At 38.0% G+C, this 20,580-nt stretch overlaps 1 long non-coding RNA gene across 1 annotated transcript; it reads right to left on the reverse strand.

The window, feature by feature from the left end:
• Positions 1-12,943: 12,943 nt before the first annotated feature.
• LOC120747420 lies at positions 12,944-19,028 on the reverse strand. The gene is made up of 3 exons (XR_005699113.1): positions 18,854-19,028; positions 16,209-16,340; positions 12,944-14,353 (listed from the first exon to the last, which is right to left on the reverse strand). It is a non-coding gene; the product is annotated as an uncharacterized LOC120747420 (long non-coding RNA).
• Positions 19,029-20,580: the final 1,552 nt, after the last annotated feature.

Consider the following 20,580-nt stretch of genomic DNA (forward strand, 5'->3'; position numbering starts at 1 on the left):
AACAATAGAATTTATTCTCATCTCAACTTTTTTCTCTCCCACTCGTTTCCCACCATATGCTCTCCTCGTCCCTTTGTCAGAATCTGCGGTCTCCCATCCCTCTGCTCTGGTCTGTTCTCCTTTTCCTCCTCAGTGTGTTTCACTGGCATCCTGGTTTCAAAACAACCATTGTGATTTCATATTTCCACATTTGCCATGGACCTTTGTGTATACTTTGTCCATGTTTGGTCAAAATGTTCTTTTCTGTCTGTTTTGTTTTTTTCCTTTCTGAGAATATCCTACAGCTACAACAATATTAAACACATCACATGAAACAAACAAAACTGTGTGTGGCAGATGGCAGGAAAACATATTACAGTAATGTGACTCAGTCTGAGATCCAAGCATGATATTTTCATTATAAACTGCACAAATATACACATTTGCATGTCTGCTGAATCACAGTGCCTCATAAACAGGGGCTTCGGTAAAAAAAAAGAAAAAAAAGAATATCATCTAATTTAAAGCTTTCTTTACAGCCAAGTCCACAGTCATATTATTTCACCTTGATGTTGATATTTGCCTATTTTATAAGTTTGCTGCAATAAAAGGAGTTTGCTTTATAACTCGAAAAGCTGCATCTCATTTAAGATGAGAGAGTTTTGTTTCCATCTCGGTGCAATGAACTCAAGTAGCCGGCAGCACATGATATAATATCATAAAACGAAATGATACAATACCATAAAACTTTATAGGGCTATTTTGTAGAAATGGACAATCGTTCTTTTATTTGGCAAAAGATATAGCTTCAGCTACTTAAAGAGAAACTCCACTTTGAAATATATTTTTTCACGCATAGAGCAATCGAAATCCCAACTTGCACTAATCCTCTATTACTGCTGCGTCAGACATCAAACATATTTCACCTCAATGTTCCTGTGAAAGACTTGGAATAGGTGAATTTAAATAAAACCATTGCCATATGAAAACCTGTTTATAACTCTTTAGCTATTAATGACAATGGGCCTGCATAATGACTACAACTTAAAATGAAGTCTTCATAAATACTAAGAAATATATATATAATACTTTAGATACTAAAAATCAAAAGTCTAAATAATTAAATACTTTTAATATGTTCTTCCTTTAAATCAACAATGAACTGTGTTTCACTACCAATACAAAATAGGAAATGCACTCATTGGCCACTTTATTTAGTATACTTTCCTAATACCAGGTTGGATCCCCTTTTTGCATTTAGGTATTCTTTACGTCTTCGAGATGCAACAGACGTGTTACCTGCTCATTCAAATTTCCCATTCCACCAAATCCCAAGGTCCTTTATTGGTTTGAGATCTGGTGACCATGGGAGCCACTTAATTGAACTTACAGTCATGTTGATGAGTCTAAGATGATTTGAGCTTTGTGACATGGCTGGAAGGAGCTATCAGAAGATGATACTGTTGTCACAAAGGGATGAAAATGGCGAACACCAATACTCAGACTGTGGTGTGTAAAGGATGGGACTAAGGAGCCCAAAATGTGCCACGAAAATATGCACCACACCAGTGGTCCCCAACCTTTTTTTAACGTCACGGACCGGTTTTTGTCAGACAATATTTTCACAAACCGGCCTTTAAGGTGTCGTGGATAAATACAACAAAATAAAATCAGTACCGGTACCAAAAAAAGGAAAATGTATTCATAACACACAGGAAAAGACCCAGGGAAACCAAGTTAATGATAAAAACAATAAAAAATAACAATAAAAACCGATAAAACCCCTGAAAACCATAAATTTCACACCCGAGCCTCAACTCTCACGGCCCGGTACCAAACGACTCACGGACCGGTCCGGGGGTTGGGGACCGCGGCTCTACACCACCAGCAGCAGCATAAACCATTGATACAAGGCAGGATGGATCTGTGCTTTCATTACGCCAGATTGTGAAAGTACCACCCATATGTCTGATCGCTAAGGTTCTCTGTATTATTGTAGGGTTTTTACCATACAATATTAAGCGGCCTTGAGGTGACTACACCTGGATTTGGCGATAAATAAATGAAAAAATAATGTCATTAATCAGGCCAGGAAAATGATTCCTAATACTTATACTTATAGTTATTTTTTGCCTGTCCCGTTTGGATCTTTAGCCATCAGAATTGTTGTCTGAAGGCCAAGAAAGATGCCAAGCAGATTTACTTTACCAAGTGGATCATCATGGCCTTGCCATATTGGTCCATTTAATTGACCTTTATTATAATTATGTATTTATTTTATTTCATTTTTGGTTGTTACAGACGGGACAGACATGATTGGGGGATAGGACAGGGAGAAAGAATGAAAGAAAGAGAGGGAGAGAAAGAAAAATAGAGGGGAGAAGAGATGGTGAGAAAGGGGGGAAGAAAAACAAAAAAACAAACAAATCACCTGGATCACCTGTATGGAGATAAAAAAAAAAAAAAACAGAAGAGAAAACAAACAAAAAAGAGCAACAAATACAACACTATCACAATAAACTAGCTAACAGTAGATACTAAATATTAAATGTTATTGTGCAGCACGCAAAATAGTTATCTTTGTACCCTGGTGTTGACTTAAGCTGCTGTGGTCCATCAGGTTCAAGGTTTAACCTATTGTCCATTCAGTGATGCTCTTCTGGATTTATTGGAATGAGTGGTTATTTAAAGTACTGTTGCCTTCCTATCAGCTTGAAGCAATCTGGCCATCTTCCTTTGACCTCTGGCCTCAACAAGACATTTTCACCCAGAAAACTGCTGCTCACTGGCTATTTTCTCCTTTTAAAACATTTTTTTGTAAATCCTAGAGATTTTTTTGTGGGGAAATGACACTAGATCAGCAATTTTTGAAATACTCAACAACCATGCCATGTAAAAGGTCACTTACATCACCTTTCTTCTTCATTTTGGTGCTTGATTTGAACTTCAGCAGAAAATCCTGACCACATCTACATGCCTAAATGTATTGAGATGCTGCAATGTGATCAGATATATGTGCTAATAAGCTGTTGGACAGCTGTATAATGGTTGTGGTAATTTAGGTCAAGTAGAACACACATAAAAGCAATAAATGACATAATAAATAAATGTTACATCTGCAACTACACCCAGCAGTGTTGTTACAGTGTAGTGACACATCCTGGAGAACACTTGTTCAACACTTTAGGATGGTGAGGCATTAATAAATTATCTATGCACTGTACATCAGCTTCCTTTACCTCAAACAGCCCAGTCAGTGTGATTTGCCTATCATAGCCTGACGACATACGTTTAACACTGACACACTCATGTGCCATATTATACAGATACATGATAAAACTCTGAGACGCTTCAAAGACCAGCACATAGCAAGTGTGTATGTGTGAAATGCTGAGCCATCTATTGCAGACGCCTAAGCAACAGCATAGAAGACAAAAAAGAGGGCAAGGCAGCAAGCGCGAGAGACAGGCAGCAACAGAGACATGGAGAGGGGAGGGCGATGTGTGAAAAGAAAGACAGCTGGGGAATAGCAACGTGAGGGAGGAGAGGGATGAAAAAAAGACAGCCGTCAATCACTCAGTGTCTATGGAGAAAGATTGAAATTCTGATCAGATCCCCAAACACATACCTGAATTAAAAGAGGGAGACAGTACGGCCTGTACAGTTGTGCTTTCTGCTTTCTATGCAAGTGTATCTATGTGTAAGTATGATTTTACTCTGTGCGTATATATGTGCTTTTCCAGTATTTGTGTATTTCTGAAACATATGTATCATATGCACCAGTCTGTATGTTTAAATACAGGTTGTATTACGAGCAAACTGGTGAAAGCTGCAGATATTCCCATGCTTTTTGTGTTGACATCTTTGTGTTTTTGTATATTGTGGGTATCTTTTTTGAGTTTATGTCTGTGCGTCTCCGTAAACAAAGGTTTCCAGGGCATACATAGATTCAACAACACATTAGTCCCTAGTTGGCTGAAAATGTCAATATTCACTATTCACACAAACAGAAAAGCTTGGTACGCCAAACCAGTGGGGGATGCAGGTCAGTCTTACTTTTTTAAAGGTTACTCTATATGGCATTTCCTTTATATAAGAGAGAAATGAGGGATGAGAGGAAATACTACAAAACAGAAGGGTTGAGAGATGGAGAATGCCACAGTATTACTTTCATGCTTGATTAAAATCACCACAAACTACTTTTATGGTGAGTAAAATAAATATGCAGAAGGCATGGATTATGCGAATTTTACTAAAAGCTATTTTCACTTTTTTGTTATTTGCAGGTATGACTGTGAGATATCATTCATTAAACAGTCTTACCAATCAAAGTGACCAAAGTCCGAATGAATGTGATAACAGAGGAGCTCCAACATACACATGCATTTCCCTCACCTAAGCCAGACGTAGTATTCCCAGTAGTCAAAAAGCATGTAAAGCAGACTTTCACCTGCTGTCTGTACCATGTGAGAAAAAGTAAATAAAACAATGTAAAACAATAAAACTATAAAAACAGCATAAGAAGAAATTAATCAAATGCTTTTCTAAATAAAAATGTCTTCAGCTGTTTCTTAAAAGAATCAATGGAGTCCGTGCAGCGAAGAGACAGTGGGAGAGAATTCCACAACCGTGGTGCCGCAGTCTGAAAGGCCCAATCACCACGAGTTTAAAAACGAGTGCGCGGTACCACCAGCAGTCTCTGATCTAATGACCTTAAAGCCCTGAGAAGATGTATGTGGTTTCAGCAGGTCAGATAAATATTGAGGAGCCTGACCATGTAGGGCCCTAAAGGTTAGAACTAAAATTTTAAAATGAAACCTAAAATTTACAGGCAACCGGTGAAGGGAGGCCAAAACTGGAGTGATATGAGATCTTCTCTTGGTGCCTGTTAAGAGTCGTGCTGCAGCATTCTGCACAGTCTGAAGACGATTTAAGGCTGATTTGTTAAAACAAGTAAAAAGGCCATTACAATAGTCTAAACGAGAAGAGATAAAAGCATGAATAATCATCTCAAGTTCAAGCTTTGATACCATTAGTCTGAGTTTAGAAATATTCCGTAAATGATAAAAACAGTTTCGGTACCAGCTGCTTAGAATGCTGCTCGAGCGACATCGAGCTGTCAAATATGACACCGAGATTTCTAAGGCTTGATTTTACATAAGGGTCTAAGAAGCTGATATGCTGCCTGATTTCTGGGACCTTTTTTTTTTTTACATTAATAATTTTAAACAACTGCCTCCAAAAGAAAAAAAAAACAGGAGTAAACCTATTAACCAGTCACTTACATAACTACTTTTAAATATTAAAGGAGCCACATTTATGGGAAGTAAAACATGGTGATTCTTCATTAACAATAATGCACTTGTGTGACGCCATCTCTATATCCTATCAGTTGCTGACCAACAGATTTAGTGTGTCACTCAAGTAGTTTACAAGCACACTATTATTAAATCTCCCTCCGAGGTGTAAAACAGTAGGGGAAGCTAGTGAAAATGGCACACATATTTTCACCGTGACTCCACTAGGCCAGCTGAGAGTTCCATATTTATTTGTGACTGATAGGACAAAATCACAGATGACTCAAAACTAAATCAGCCAAATTATATCTGTATATCTATCTGTTGTGCCACTCAATTGAGTTTTTGATTTGATTTTTGCAACCCACTGCCTCCCTCGTGCACTTTCTTTGTCTCCCTAGCATATTTTAATATATTTGAATTTTCTCCCCCGCTATCTCCGTGGCTCTGTCTCTGCATCTTTGAGACAGATAAAGCCTTGTGCTTTCGATTGGAGCGTAATGGATTATTTTCCTGAGTGGAAAATGACGGGTTATTTCCTTGAAGTCTATCATGGGAGCACCAATAGCGGTTTCTAAGTCAGCAGGGCTCAGTGGAACAAAGAAGAAATTCAGGTGATTTGGTTTGGTCTGTCTTTGATGCAACAGTGGGGATGATTGGAGGAGTTTCATCTCTGTGTTTCTGTCATTGTTCACCCTGCTCATGTCTCACTCTTAGGAACTAACTCAATGACTTTTAACGTCCTTCTTTCTTTTTTCTCTTTTTAGTTATGAAAATAGTTTTTTTCTCTTTTGATTATACAAATTCTGGGATAGATCTTTTAAATATCACTGCAGAAAGGAAACATGTCTTACACAATCCTAATGTGGTAACCTAGACACTGATCTAGGGTTTTATTAGGACTCTGAGCTGCCATCTGTCACCTGAGCTTTGAGATTCAAAGCCTTTTTTTAAAATAAAAAAATGTTGTGTAAAAGTAGCTTCATAAATGTAGCATATGTTATATATATTCAAATTTAAACTGGAAACAAAATTGAAAGTCTGTGTGAAGAAGTTACTTCACATCTGTGTTAAAAGAAAGTCTCTAGACTTGTGTAGAAATGCGTGGCAAAAGACACCGATCCAGAGCACATAACATAGTAGGACCAAGAGATTCAGACAATAGCAAATAGGGGCGATGGGTTGCGAGAGACACAGGAAGGTGAAATGAAAAAGAACAAAAATAAATCAGAAATGGGAGGAAAAAATGCTAAGAGTCAGAATGAGGCGGTGGTATCAGAAGGTTAGGTGCTGAAAAGATGCCATAGGTATTTAGGAAGAAATTGTAAAATGGAGTGAACAGAAAGGAGTGACAGTCAGTTGCATGATGTGTTTTAGCTAGTCAGAGAATTAACTGAATTTTAAAAAAAACAACTGCCTACAAAATATAAAGATAGCAAATAATACTGGGCCACCACCAACACGACAGTTCTCTCGGTTCAATCCTAGCACCTCTCTGGCTTAGAACCACTAAATACATTTTGGAGAATTTGTGGGTGGGAAGTGAGGAAGCATTTCCTTGTGGGTGCACTGTTGCATCCTAGCTCACTGACTAGTGGGAGCCAATGAACTCTACTTGTAATTTTTTTTCCTAAATATAAGCTAATGTTGTAGCTTTAGACATATTGCCTGAAAATATGAACAAACATATCACTGATTATATTTTTAAAATAATTTATTTTCAGTTGATTTTAGTGGACTGACACAAATTCAGATAATAAACAAATGAATTGACTTTGAAAATATCACTTAACAATAGAAATCCTCTGACTGTCACAGGGGACAAAAGTGAGGTAGGTCTTTTGGTCTATGCTGTACATGCTGTCAAAATTTGTAAAGCATTTTTCACCACCTGGATACAAATAATAGGAGACTCGGATTCATTCAAATTGTTGGATCATCAGATATTTTGACAATATCTGTCAAGTATAGACGGATAGAAAATGACGTCTAAAGTGCAGAGTGCCTTTTCTGTAGAGATGCATAGTCTACTGCAACAGGAAGGTTATCTCTTGAAATTTCTTCAGGTAGGTAGCAAATCAGACATAGAGCAATCCACGGATGACAGGCAGGTCAAAGCTTAAAGGTGCTACCTTGTCTTGACTAGTGATACCAGTGTTTTCAAAAAATCAAACAACTTCAGCTGAGATTAGCCTTCATTGTGACTTGTATTCCCCCGAACTATGTCAGGATCAGCCCCAAATTGTTTTCAACCCTAAAGCTTTTACTGGAAACTGTCAAGAAGAGCATCCAAAATTCAGAAAGCAATATTATGGGCTTGGGATCTGACACAATAGCAATTCATGTGCAATACCTGCAGCCATAGAGCATCGTTACATGGTACTGCAGTGATAAAGAAGGAGCTTACCCCAAAGATCAAATGCCAAAGATCAGGTTTCCATCAAAATGTAGCTTAATTTCTTTCTAGAACAGCTGAATCAGAAAATGTTACCATCAACTTCTTCTAACATTAGTTAAGAATCAACATAACAGTTAGTAGTAAAGCTTAAATACCAAACCCTCAGAGAGTATGATATATACTGAATGCAAAGCTCAGTTCAGTTTTGATTTTTAAATCTCAAACTGAGATTTGCAAATAAATCTCTGAGCAAATACAGGGAAAAAAACTGCTTCGCAACAGTCAAGTTAGTGAATGTTACTTCATGAGTCTTATTGCCTCGAAGAAGAGGAATGCTTTCTTAGTATTGTGTCGACATATATTTGGAAGAAACCCCTTTAGAGTAGATGCATAACAAACTAAAAGGACACATGTGCAATTTAACTATACATCAGACTTTCATATTGTGCTAAATTAGCTGTTAATATCTGGACCTAGGTATGCCGGCAAAATCAGATAGATCCATAAGTGTGAAATGGTTTCATGTTTGTTACAGAACACAGATAACAGGCTGTCTCTCTCTGGCAGGAGCAGAGAGAGTATGTTTTTCTCAGGGTTTGGTTTTTCAACATAAGGTCACACCTGTCAAGCATCTTTCAGTTACTTTGAAATTTTGAATTATGATTTCCCAGTGGAAAAAGAAAGAAAGACAGTTTTGTGTCAGCTTTATTACATAGCAGCTGTAGTACAAAGCTGTGCCCAGTAGGTGGTTGATGCCAACTTTGGTGGTAACACCAGGTGTCAAACTGAAGGAAGGTGTCCTGTGAACTGTGGCTGAGTTATGGGACGCAGAGGTTGGCAGATACTGGCACGCCAAGCAGAATGTGCCCCTTCAGTAGCCAAAGTAAAAACTCGGATGTGGGAAGAATTTGGTGATGCCACTGAGTAAGATTTTTGGTCCACCTTTAGCCAATTCTGGCAAACCAACTCAGGAATGATTGAAATTAAAGATCCAATTTTAGTGGGATCACACTCATTTGCCTCCCCAGCAAGGTCTATACCAGGGTACTGGTTGTGTTGTGTTGTGTTAAGATGTGTGGAAGTTTATACAACTGATCTACATTTGTTTTGTGGACTTGGAGAAGGTATTTTAGGTGCGTCTCTCAAGTCATCCTGGAAGGGGTGCTTTGGTACAGGGTGACATCATTCATGAGAGGCTCAGAGTAAAGCCCCTGCACATCTACATTCAAAGAAGCCAGCTGAGGTGGTTTAGCCCTCTGATTAGGATGCCAACTGGGCACTTTCAGGGATTTCTGACCAGATGCAAGCCCCAGTGCAGACATACGGCATTAGGCCTAAGATTAGATCAGATGTCTGGGTTGGGACTGTTTTGGTGTTTCCCCTAATGAACCCAACAAGTGACCTATGGATGTATCGCATAGACTGCTGACCCTGATACCTGAACCCAGATAAGTGATATAAACTGGATATATGGAGGGATGGATGACAAATGCTGATTGTGCTAGTGAAACCTTGAACCTGCTAAAAGTCAAATTTATCTGCATTATTAATGTATAAAGAGACAACCCTTTAATACATTTTAGGGTCATCATTAAAGATTCAGGCAGAGAGAACAAAAAAACAACTAATTAGACGAGAGAAAAATGGTTTGCATTTAACTTTTAGTGTTCCAAAGTTATTCTCTTATATTTGGTCTGTAGAGAGAATTCTAATAAATCCTCCAATGTGTTTTTTCTTTGCTTTTACTTACATGTATAGATTTAGATGGATTGGCACTGGTGTTTAAGGGCCCGATTTACTAAGTGGGGCAAATTGGTGTGATGCGCTCATAGGAGTAGAAGTTCTCTGGGTAATCTAACAATGCACTAATTTGTGATGCAAACAAGGATGCAGTAAGCTCATTTCAATAATGACCAACACTCTACCAAGAGCAATTCAAATTACAGGGCCAAAAACAACCATTGAGAGAGCAAGTAACGTACTAACAAAACGTATACAGAGTAAGCCCAGATTTTATGCATGTGTTTCTCTCTGTAAACAGTGAGGTAATTCAGATAAATGAGAGGCAGCTGAGTGAGAATCAATAAGTTTATAATACAACAGTGAACTCTGGGGAGAATAACATTTCTGTGTGGTCCTAAGGACTGAGACTCAGGTGGAGATGGGATTTATTCAGAAGAAAGCAGCATTATTACCAACTATTTTAATATATAAACATGAAATTTGTAGGTAACAGTAGACCTGTATAAAACTTAGAAGAATACAAAAAATATATATATAACATTTCAAACCACCTGTGTGTTAATGTAGATACTGCTACTGTGCCAGATGAATAAATGTGTGCATAGCCCTTATTTTTTTCTGCAGGCTGATGGAGACTAAATGTCTTTTTCTAAAGGGAGTTTAACATATTTTAAAATGCAGACATTAATCTAATGAATTAATATGGTCATATTAAAATCTGCATTTTAACAGACATTACAGTATGATATGAAAAAGTTCACAAAGATAAGTAAAAGCAGGCATATATATATATATATATATATATATATGTTGTGTTTCTGTGTGTATGACTGAAACTCTCCACACCTATCACCTCACTGTAAAAAGTTGGTAATCAAATGAAACCTTTGTGCTACAGCTTCAGTGACTGAATTAAGATAATAAATATTACCAGAGTATTTCAGTTGCCACAAACACCAAAGTATATGTGGAGCATAGTATGTTTTTTTATTTCATGGTTGCATGTCTGTAGGTTGGGCTCATTGGATGTTAATTATGTGGCTTGTTAGTTGGAAGACAACCAATTACACAATAACAGATGTGGCAACGTGTGTGTATGTCAGAACACATTTTGTTTTACTCTGTTAGTTATGTTAGCGGGGAAATTTAGGACCCTGTGCTTCTATAAATATTTAAGTGTTTTCTTCCCTCTAAAATGATCACTGGAATTTCCCAAAGCCATGTCAAAGTGAAACAGTCAAGCTGCACTGTCTCATCTACAGTGTGGATCCTTAAATAACTTATTAACACTTTAAACCCAAAACCATAACGTAATTTCCACAATTTCTTTTAGTGTTTATTAAAAAAAAAGAAATGTTAATTTGCATGTATGAGTTTCAATTTGAGTATAACCATCATATTAGTGTGTGTGTGTACATGTGTGTGTATATATATATATTAGGGGTGCAACGATATTCGTATCGATATTGAACCGTTCGATACAGTGCTTTCGGTTCGGTACGCATATGTATCGAACAATACAATTTTTTAAAAAAAAATTAATTTTTTTTTTTTTTTTTTTTTTTTTTTTTTTTTGTCCCGTTTGGATCTATAGCCATCAGAATTGTTGTCTTGAGGCCTAGAAAGATGCCAAGCGGATTTATTTTACCAAGTGGATCATCATATTGGTCCATTTGATTGACCTTTATTATAATTATGAATTTATTTTATTTTCAGTTGCAAACGGGACAGACACTGTGGGATAGGACAGGGGGAAAGAATGAAAGAAAGAGGGGAGCGAAAGAAAGAAAACCAAAGGGGAGAAAAAAAAAAGAACAATACAAAATTTGTAATTTTTTTAATCAACTTTCCTTCTGACGATGCTGTCTGTGTTGAGCGCTCAGTGAATCTGCGTTCAACTACTCCGCCTAGGCTGCACTGTCCAGCGCAGATCCACTGAGCGCTCAACACAGACAGCATCATCAGAAGGAAGAGCGCAGGGCAAGCTAGCGAGACAGAAAGTTAAGCTGTGCTAAATAACCAGGGGTGCACATAAGTGGTGCACATTCGCTGTCAAAATAAAAAACACTTACAAGGGTTAGGGTTAAATTTAAAAACTGTACTTTTGAGTTAAAATATATATTTATAATTTTAATAAATGACAAATTAAAAAGGCATGAACATTTTTTTGTATCGAAAAATATCGAACCGTGACACCAAAGTATCGAACCGAACCGAACCGTGAATTTTGTGTATCGTTGCACCCCTAATATATATATATATATATATATATATATATATAGCTGAATGGTAAGAACAAGATCCAGGCCATCAACACGTACGCCCTGCCTGTGATCAGGTACCCTGCTGGGGTAATAGGCTGGCCAAAGGAGGAGATAGAAGCCACTGACATAAAGACAAGAAAGCTCCTTACCATGCATGGAGGGTTTCACCCCAAGTCCAGCACCCTGAGGCTGTACGCTAAGCGGAAGGAAGGGGGCCGGGGACTGGTGAGTGTCAGCACCACAGTCCAGGATGACACAACGAACATCCAAGAATACATTGGGAAGATGGCCCCAACTGACCGAGTGTTCAGTGAATACCTCAGGCAGCAGAAACCCAAGAAAGAGGAGGGAGACGAGGAACCATCATGGAAGGAAAGGCCCCTGCACGGTATGTACCACCGGCAGATAGAGGAGGTGGCTGATATCCAGAAATCCTACCAGTGGCTGGACAAAGCTGGACTGAAAGACAGCACAGAGGCACTAATCATGGCAGCACAAGAACAAGCTCTGAGTACAAGATCCATAGAGGCTGGGGTCTATCACACCAGGCAAGACCCCAGGTGCAGGCTGTGTAAAGATGCCCCAGAGACAATCCAGCACATAACAGCAGGGTGCAAGATGCTAGCAGGCAAGGCATACATGGAACGCCATAACCAAGTGGCCGGCATAGTGTACAGGAACATCTGTGCCGAGTATAACCTGGAAGTCCCGAGGTCAAAATGGGAGATGCCCCCAAGGGTGGTGGAGAATGACCGAGCTAAGATCCTGTGGGACTTCCAGATACAGACGGACAAAATGGTGGTGGCTAACCAACCGGACATAGTGGTGGTAGACAAACAGAAGAAGACGGCCGTAGTGATCGATGTAGCGGTTCCGAATGACAGCAATATCAGGAAGAAGGAACACGAGAAGCTGGAGAAATACCAAGGGCTCAGAGAAGAGCTCGAGAGGATGTGGAGGGTGAAGGTAATGGTGGTCCCCGTGGTAATCGGAGCACTAGGTGTGGTGACTCCCAAGCTAGGCGAGTGGCTCCAGCAGATCCCGGGAATAACATCGGAGATCTCTGTCCAGAAGAGCGCAGTCCTGGGAACAGCTAAGATACTGCGCAGGACCCTCAAGCTCCCAGGCCTCTGGTAGAGGACCCGAGCTTGAAGGATAAACCGCCCGCAGGGGCGTGCTGGGTGTTTTTTATATATATATATATATATATATATATATATATATATATATATATATATATATAGAGAGAGAGAGAGAGAGAGAGAGAGAGAGAGAGAGAGAGAGAGAGAGAGGAGTGTCAGAAAACCTACAAAGACGCACATATCAAAACTGAAACATGAGTTTTGAAGGGGTTAAGGCTGCAATTTTAAGTATCGTAATTAGATTATAGAAAAGTAATTATCACCCTACTTTCTACTTAGTAACGTCCGTGTGTGTGGCATGACTTTGTAACACAATATTTGAAATAGTCTAACATATATCTGTGTATAGGTTCAATGCACATTTATAGCTGTGTGAGGTCTTGCAAAACTAATATAGCCACTAAATCTGCTTGTGACTGTCATTGCTCGTGATACAGCTATGTTGGTTGTCTTCTCAACATTTGCCTGATGAACGCTGGTTTCTTTTCCAACAGATATTATCACCTCAGATAGTAAGAAATGGATCACATATCTGTGTCAGTCTATCAAACCACTTTGCATACAATCATTCAGTATTTCTAGTTTGTAGAAAATAAAGCTTTTATAGTGAGGCAAGAGCTGGTGGATGTTGTTTAAGCCTGTAATTCACAGGTTCACACCCAATAATTTTTAGCTTGACAGATGTCTCACACACACAGGCTAACTTTGTCATTAATGCTGGTTGTTGTATTTTGTATGAATCTTGTATTCTCTAAATTATATGTCATGCTTTCATTACATAGAACTGTGTACACAATATGCACATAAACATGCATACACACAAAAGCACAGCCTCTTTTATAACTTTTCATGCTAATGCTCAAGCAACAGAGGTCAGTCTGTTTAAAGCATATGCCACTGTATACCACTGACGGATGGATTAAGCAACATGAACATTTTTATTTTGATGCTAAGTTTGTCTTTAAGATGAAGATGTTACCAAAATCAGGATGGCATCAATGAATACAAAACAACAAACAAGCTTGGGAGAATATTTCCTTTTTTACAGTGATGGAATATCATGTTAATGGTAAATTAGAGCAATCTTCTGATGACCAATAAAATGCACAATGATCATGTAAAATTTTAAAATCTCCAAAATGTATATCCCCTGAGTAATAATGATAGTAAAGTTGATTTAGAATGGAGGGTTGTGTTTGATGGCTGAATTTAAAAACATGTTTAAAATGTTTCTATTTCTAAATTTCGTGCTGACTTGTTTTCATGCAAAGTGACTTACTTAGCACTGAAGATAACTGTTTAGTCCAAATAGAGGTTTGCACATCTTTACTCAAATAGAAGCCAGGATGTGAGATTTCTGACAATACTAATGATTTTGAAGATTTGTGATGTGTGTTATAGTAAGATAAAGATGGTGAAAAGTAAAGAGAGAAAAATAGAAATATCTTTCTAAAAAAATCATAAGTTTCTGGGTGTTGATGAAGAAAAGTGAGAAAAGGTTATCCCACCTCTTTTGGTGCATCACAAAACCTGAAAGAAGAAAAAAAAAGTGTTACTGAAATTGTTCTATGTGTCTCTGTATCTTGCAGACTTGACTATCTTTTTTAAGTTACCTTGCCTAATCATTAATTTGCAATTTACAGTAGGTTCAGTGAGTTTCTTATAAGAAGAAGCAGTAGGTTTGATCCTAAAACGTTAGAAATAGAATCACTAAACTCAAAGTAAATGTAGTAGAGTTAGCTACATTTTATCAAAGCAGTATGAGGTTAGCTAGCAATAAATCGGAAATACAGCTATCATATAAAACAGTGCAGGAAGTTAAGGCACTGTGTTACACATTATCTGTAATGATGACATTATATTCATAAAAATATTGATTTTCTAATGCAAGTATTGTTTTTTGTTAACTACAGATACACTTTAAATAATCATTGAATGGTCACGTGAAAACTCATCATATGAAACTGAAGCATTTAACCGTGAGAATGCTTTCCTTTGGAAAATTAGATAAATAATTAAGACCATCTAAAACAAAGCAGGAAGCATTCATTATTAAATGTGGTTCCACCCAAGCATTACAAGGTTGTTGGAATCTAATTAGTTGCAACAATATAATATTTTTCCATGTTAAATTATTTTTAATGACAAATATGCAATCATATTTATGGTGTATGACTACGGTTCATGACATCATTAAACAAAAAAGGCAATTATGAAAAAAAAACAGTGTTCGGTTCACTGGAATGACAGTTATTTTAAGATGCAAAAGAATATGGTGACAAGCTCTGCGAAAGAGATGTAGCACGTACCTCTTTTCCTTGACTTCTAAACTACTCTCTTATTTCTTGATTTATTGATAGCTCTAATGTAGCTTCTACGTACTGTGTTTAAAGCCTAAGCCTCTGTCCTTTCCTCTGCTCTCGCCTCTTCAGAGCTTCTCTCAAGCCACCCACCGTCCTCCTGTTCTCTGCTCCCTTCTTCCCTACCCTTCATTAATTTTTAAAATGAAGAATAGAAGGCCCATTCATGATGTGTAATCTCCATGTTTTAATAATAGGATGGTCCACAACATACATTAATTTGCAACACACTCACATGCACGTGCAGACACACATGCTCCCACACAGCAGGACCCAAGTTGCCTCAGTAAAATCAACTGTTCACAATTTGTGACTATACATAGAAAAAAATTACTAAAAATGGGGGGGAAAAATAACTAAAATTTGAGATCAGGAGAAACAATTTTAAATATTTCCTTGTCCCATGGTATCTTCAATGTTGAAGACACATTTTTAAGCTATTTTTAAAAATGCCAGATTCAGCAAATATGATAGAAATTCAAAAGTCATTTAAGGAAATTAACATTGCATGATTTTGTCAGACGGTTCAATAAACTCTCCATTTTCAAAAAGTCTGAATTTTCTGGAAGTTATTTCATGGTTCGGGCTTTAAAGGTATATGACTGCTGCCCTCATATGTGACTTTAGTGTAGCTTTTAACACAATTGATTATGAAATCCTCATTTGCAGTCTGGATCACTGAGTAGCTTAGCAAACACTAACAAAAGCCATCCATCTGGCCATACATTTCACCCCTCCAGTTTGTGGAAGCCTGGAGCCTATACTAGCTGCCATAAGGCAGGTGAGGTAAACCCTAACACAGAGACAACCATTCACACTCATGTTCCCACCTATGGTCAGTTTAATCTAACCCCACTAACTGCATGTATTTGGACTGCTGGAGAAAGTGCCTGGAGAGAACCCGTACAGACACAGGGACAACAGGCACAGTCCACACAGAAAGGCCCTAGATTCGAAATTATGCTTCTCTTGTACTGGGTGACCGCAATTTCTTAAAAACTTAACGAACATCTAAAACTTCTTACCGTCTGTAACTTCACGTCCCACCTTACGCTTTATGTCCCATTCTTAGATCCTCTACTGCCAAACTGTCAGATATCAAATGCGTCTTGGATAGAAAAACTGAGGATGCAGCTTTTGCTGTTCATACCGTCAATCTGTGGAAGAGTTTAAAATGTCTAAATATAGAGTTTTCAAATAATCAAAGTCTACTGAAAATGTCACAAAACTCTTAAATACACACCTTTTTAATCTGGCATTTGATTACTGTTTCCACTTAATAATAATGCCACTTTGCTACAATAGTTGTCTGTGGATTAAGCCACATTTAGTAGAAACATGGTAGAAACAGAGCAAATGTAAATTTTGATCTTTATCAGTATCATACCAGCCTTCTGCTTCTGTTACTTCCAAGTTTGCTTTCTTTCTCCATATTTCCTTGTTTGCATTTTAAAGGATTTTATGTATAATTTATTTTTATATATGGATCATCAGGTTTTTTATGCCTGCGAAGCCCTTTGAAGTTCTACAAGTAATACTGGCTATACAAATAACTTGAATTGAAATAAAATGAATTCAATTATGTTTTCACCAATAAGCTGCAATTTAAAAACATGTGGTAGATGAAAGCAATAGTACCTTGTTCATCGCTAAAAATGGACTGTCCTTGTAAGCTTCAATTCTGGGAATCATGTGGATGTCACTATGACGCACACTACTACATACACATTGTTGCAAAAGGGTGGGCTGTTTACTGTACATCCTCTGCTGCTTAGTCACAAGCGTTACAGAATATTTAAAGCAAAGACAGTCAGGTGTCCCATTTCCAAACCAATTTCTCAAGCTCATCCCACGGGATCCCAGGGCATTCCCAGGCCAGATGGATATCTTTCATAGACCCTTGTGTTATCACCACAGTCAGATGCACTGAGAATGTCTTGTTCTTCAGCAATTGTGTTTATATTTATAGACATTCTGAAAATGCTTGCTGTTCAACAGTGAGTATATGTTAGACTATCATTATAAAAAACTCAAGACATAATCAGTCACTGAACAGGAAAACCCCTCCTCTGACGATTAGAATCATGACCGTTAGGAGGTAATGTGATCTGAAAGTAGGGAGTGGGAAAACCGTCAGAGTGGGTGGATGGCTCGGGTCAAGGCATAGTTGTACAGTAGTTTAAAATGGTGTGGAAGACAAGCTGATACTCATGTCAGAAAGCACCTCTTTGTTTCATTCTGAAGGCGAGTTTAACTTTCTGTTCTTTTTATTGATTTATTTAATTCTTGCACAACACAGATGCAACGTTTTTCATCTAAAGCTCACATGATTTATCTATTACAATAAAAAAAATGTCAGTTTTGTGATGACATGATGTTATGGCTAACACACAAACTGTTTGGTCAAAAGTCATGTTTTGCAAGGTTGGGGTTTAGGCCAATCCTTTGTTAAGGTTAAGGAAACTTAGTAATTACAGTTACAATAATAAACAAGGCCGGAGAACAATTGTGGTCATACTTTAAAAATCAACAGTATTGACTGTTGGTTGGAAACAGGAAATGAACAGTGTGGTGAACTTTTTCTCAGTGACATTAGATACTGTACAACCACTGCCTGAATTGTTTTCTGAGATTTTTTTTTTTAAATAAATGAGCTTCAGTAGCTCCATAGAGAACAAAATGGCAAAGTAAATGTTAAGCAAATAACACATCTTTGATGCCATCACCCAGTCTTTGTCATTAAAAAACACAAAGTTTTATGTTACAAAAGTACTTTAGTATCCCCTCACTTATGAATAAGACCCTGAGATACTTAAACTCTTTGGGGCATTAACTTCTGCCCAACCCTGAGTGGGCACTCTACCATTCCACAGCTGAGAACCATGGCCTTAAACTCAGTGGTGCTAATTTTTATTCCCACTACCTCACACTTATCATCAATTGATGAGGCCAAAAAAACCACAAAATCCATTTAATCCAAAAAACACAGAGGGTGATCCTGAGGCCATCAAACTGGAGATACTGTACCATTTGAGTGTGACTAGAAATCCTGTCCATGGAAGTCCACCTCGTGACAACAACAAATACGGCTAGCAATGCAAACCACACTGTCGCTGTCACACGACATATCTTTGTCGTGTCTTCCTCCCCTCCCCCCAGCTGCTCATAGTAGATGGATGCCCCCACCTGAGCCTGTTTCTGTTAGAGGTGTCTTCCTGTTAAAAGTACTGTTGTAGTCATTTGGTGCTGCATAAAAAAAATGAAGTGGACTGAGTTACATGCAAATGATATCAAGTCACATTGCACAGTCAAGAGGGTAATGGGCTTAAAGGCCAAATATTTCAGCAAAGAAAACAAATAAAAGAAACTGCTCTGAGTATATGAATAATATGTTAAAATATTGCAGGTCAAATTTGATGCTTCATGCTATTGTACTTAATGCCTAAATCTAAAGCAGTTTGTGATCTCAGCCAACTGCAGAATTCTACATAAATATCCCACATGCTGCTTCAACGGTGATCTACCTGACCAATGGCACCCCCACTGTAACAGCAGAACAAAACAGTGATGATGATAACAGTTATTATCTTCTCCTAATCCCTCCTGCTTCTATTTGCCTTTATCTTCACATCAATATCTTATTCTCCCTCCTTACTTCAGCCTTACTCACCATCTCTCTGTCCTTTGTTTGTTTCTCCTGCATGTGTTTCTCTGAAGACCCCCTGGTACAGCAGATAGGTTCTCTATCTCTTTGCTCTCAGCTGGACAGAGAAAACATCAACGCTTCACTGAGCTTCAAGAAAAAGCTCTCCTCCATGGCTCCCTCCACCCCTGCATTTCTTGGTTTCTCCTCCTCCACCTCCCCTGATCTCTCTTATAGGTTGTCACAGTGAGAGATGGCAGACAAGTACCCCTGCTGTGGTTACAATTCTCACCAAGGGTCCCTTTTTCTCCTCACACTCTCACTCTCTGTGTGGCTCTCATATGCTCACCAAGTGAGCGTAGTCTGCACATGGCGACCCAGAGGAAGAACACCTTCTGAATATCATATATGTTATATATATGTAAATATATATATATATATATATATATATATAATACTTATTTAAGAAAGTCTAATTACCCAGGTACGAATTTCTTTGTTACCACAATACAACAAGGGTGAATAGAATTTTGTTGCTGCGTGTACAGCACTGACAAATGACATTACAAATTTCACAGCCAACATATATTTCCATATTTATATAGGCTAAAATCATGCTGTCAGCAGTTTTCATATGAGCAATTCTTTCAGTAGAAAGTAAGTGAAATGTCCACAACACAATCCATCGAATGTACGGAATGCATCTCTGTTTGTAAATGTTACTTTAAAGAACTGAATAAGTGATAAAAATTCAAGTTGTATTACTGTTATTGGTAATTCAGAATACTTCCATGATTACCTGATTTTAGGTTTTGCCTTATTTTTCCTTGTACACTTAAAACTGTGTTTCTCTGTCACTCTCATCTTGTTGTCCTCTCATGTCTACAGCAGCCATATTCAATCTGAGTGTAAGCACGGGAGTAGTAGAGTAGGTAGTAACAGCTCAAAGGGAGTGCAAAGAAAAGCAAGCAAGAAGATGAAAATGTTGACATGGACACCTCATTGTGACGGCTAATGTACAGTTGTCCCAATATTCATTACATGCTACTCTCTCCTCACTCCCTTGACCGCTCAACCTGGGTGGGATTTAAATTAAATGGTGTGTGCAGGTATGCGTGAGTGAGAGAGACAGCGTGAGGAAGAGAAAGAGAATCAAATCGTTGCCTTGTAAAGTCCTTATTAAAGTTTCTGCTTCATTACACAAGAGCATTTGCACAGACTCATGCCTGAGTAACTTTGAGACATAAGTTTGCAGATACTAGAGTTGTGTATCTCTATTTCCATGTCAACAAATGTAGCGCACTTGCTTGTCAGCAGACTTGGGTGTGCTGCTTTTTGATTTTAGAGTGCCAAGAAACAGAAGGGTCCTGCTCTTCCACATCTGATACCCTTCTGGCTAACAGTTCAGTGAGCACAAGTCATTTACCTGGCAGTATATCAGGACTTTTATTTCACGTAGCAGATTAAAGTGGTTGTTTTTACTCCTTTGTGTTTTTATGTTATTATTGATGACACTTTTCAGTACGTGACCATATGCGACAAGGTGAATTGTATTGGTTGACCAATAATGTTATTTATAATCGACAAATAAAGGGGGCAATTTGATCTTTTCAGACTTTATTCTGTAGTAAATCTTGTGTTAGAAACCTTTAACACATATACTATTACTGAAGAGGCAAAGAGCCATGTGATAGTCATGATACAATCAACTAGGCAGCAAAGAGTTGTAAGTGTTTACTGTTGGCAACTGAATC

Source organism: Simochromis diagramma, unplaced genomic scaffold, assembly GCF_900408965.1.
Source record: "Simochromis diagramma unplaced genomic scaffold, fSimDia1.1 OVJJ01000596.1, whole genome shotgun sequence".
Lineage (NCBI taxonomy): Eukaryota > Metazoa > Chordata > Actinopteri > Cichliformes > Cichlidae > Simochromis > Simochromis diagramma.